At 37.2% G+C, this 2,040-nt stretch overlaps 1 long non-coding RNA gene across 1 annotated transcript; it reads right to left on the bottom strand.

Annotated features, from left to right (window-relative positions):
* Positions 1 to 585: 585 nt before the first annotated feature.
* On the bottom strand, positions 586 to 1,784 carry LOC107838129 (uncharacterized). The gene is made up of 2 exons (XR_001664192.1): positions 1,742 to 1,784; positions 586 to 895 (listed from the first exon to the last, which is right to left on the bottom strand). It is a non-coding gene; the product is annotated as an uncharacterized LOC107838129 (long non-coding RNA).
* Positions 1,785 to 2,040: the final 256 nt, after the last annotated feature.

Consider the following 2,040-nt stretch of genomic DNA (forward strand, 5'->3'; position numbering starts at 1 on the left):
AGGACGAAACATCCAAGATACATAAATACATCAAGGACAAGGCCTCAACAGACAATGTGCTCAGCAAATGTCTCAGACAATGGGGAATAGAGAACGAGGTACTGGAGCTACCATCATGGGAGGGCAAGCCCCTACATGGATGTACCACTGACAAATAACTGAAGTGGCTGAATCGATAACATTCAGAAATGACTGAGCCATAGGTGAAGTAGGACAACAGACATGAATATTAAAATCACCAACATTGAGAACTCGGTCATCCCTTGGCATGATATCAGCCAAGAAATCAGAAAAGTCATTTATAAAGTTTTTGTTGTATTTTGGTGACCGATAGACCACTGCACACAGCACAGTGTGAGAGCTGCCGAGTTCAAATAGGCTAATCTTAAAGCTACTAAACGAGGCCAGAGGGAACTCTTTACAAGTAAATCAACTTTTAAAAACAGTCACTATACCTCCACCGGAGCCCGACGTCCTTGGAGCATTAAAAGAGCCGCAGTTCCGCGGTACAAATTCATTAAAAATGTTGGAGTCATCCAAACCACTTGTCCGTGATTCTGTTATAAATAAAACATCCAATCCTTGAGAGGAAAAGAAATCCCTAATAACAAAAGTTTTATTTGTCAGCGACCAGGCATTTACCAAACCGATCCTGGCAGAAATCGGCGGTTCTACACCGTCAGCTGGCGTCCGGTACTCCCGGTTGCTAGGATTCACCCTGCGTCTACAGGGCAGAGGAGCGCAGGGGCCCTCGGGGCAGTCACCCCCAAACTGGAGCAGTGGCTCAAACAGATCCCAGGAACAACATCAAACATCTCAGTCCAGAAATGTGCCAGATACTGCGGCTCCCAGGCTTCTGGTAGAGGACCCGAACTCAGAGGATGAAACAGTCCACCTGCAGATGGGTGAGAAGGGAAAAACATAAGCTTTTTCAAAATAATGCTTCCTGATTAGACACAAGAAACAGCTGGTACATTTTGCAAAAGTAAAAATCTGAAGTTTGCTTCGTGGCACTTGGTTACCAGTAAACAGACTCATCACTTAGCAACAGATTAGCAACAAAAATGTTATTGTTCAAAAAACATAAGATTTCTTCTGCTCGTTTGAAATACTACTCATTTTACACTAACAAGTAATTGCAACTGGTGAATTTTGCAGAAAAAGTTCATTCTTTTTGTCATTAGTGGTAAATATATTATAAAACACAAATTCAACACAAAAGTAAAAATCTCAATTTATACTTCCTGGCAGTTCGTTACCAGAAAAAAAACCGCTTATCTCTTAACACCAAATTAATAACAAGAAATATTGTTTATAAAACATAAGCGTTCTCAAAATAATGCATATCTGCTTACAGTTGGTAAATTTTGCAAAAGTGAAAATCAGAAGTTTACTTTGTGGAACTTGGTTACCAGAAAACGCGATCATCTCTTAGCAACACATAAACCGATTAGCAACAAAAATTCTTATTGTTCAAAAAACATAAGATTTCTTCTGCTCTTTTGAAATACTACTTATTTTACACTAACAAGAATTGTGCAGTTGGTGAATTCTACAGAAAAGTAACTTTTTTTTGTCATTAGTGGTAAATATTTTAAACACACATTCAACACAAAAGTAAAAATCTCGATTTATACTTCGTGGCAGTTCGTTACCAGTAGAAAACGCTAATCTCTTAAAATCAAATTAATATCAAGTTATATAGTTTATAAAACATAAGCTCTTTCGAAGTAATGCTTACCTGATTAGACACAAGACATTTACAGCTGGTACATTTTGCAAAAATTAAAATCTGAAGTTAGCTTCGTGGCACTTGGTTACCAGTAAACACATTCATCACTTAGCAACAGATTAGCAACAAAAATGTTATTGTTCAAAACACATGAGATTTCTACTGCTCTTTTGAAATACTACTCATGTTACACTAACAAGTATTTGAAAACTGGTGAATTTTGCAGAAAAAGTTTATTCTTTTTGTCATTAGTGGTGAATATATTATAAAACACACATTCAACACAAAAGTAAAAATCTCGATTTATA

Source organism: Poecilia formosa, unplaced genomic scaffold (genome assembly GCF_000485575.1).
Source record: "Poecilia formosa unplaced genomic scaffold, Poecilia_formosa-5.1.2 Scaffold215, whole genome shotgun sequence".
Lineage (NCBI taxonomy): Eukaryota > Metazoa > Chordata > Actinopteri > Cyprinodontiformes > Poeciliidae > Poecilia > Poecilia formosa.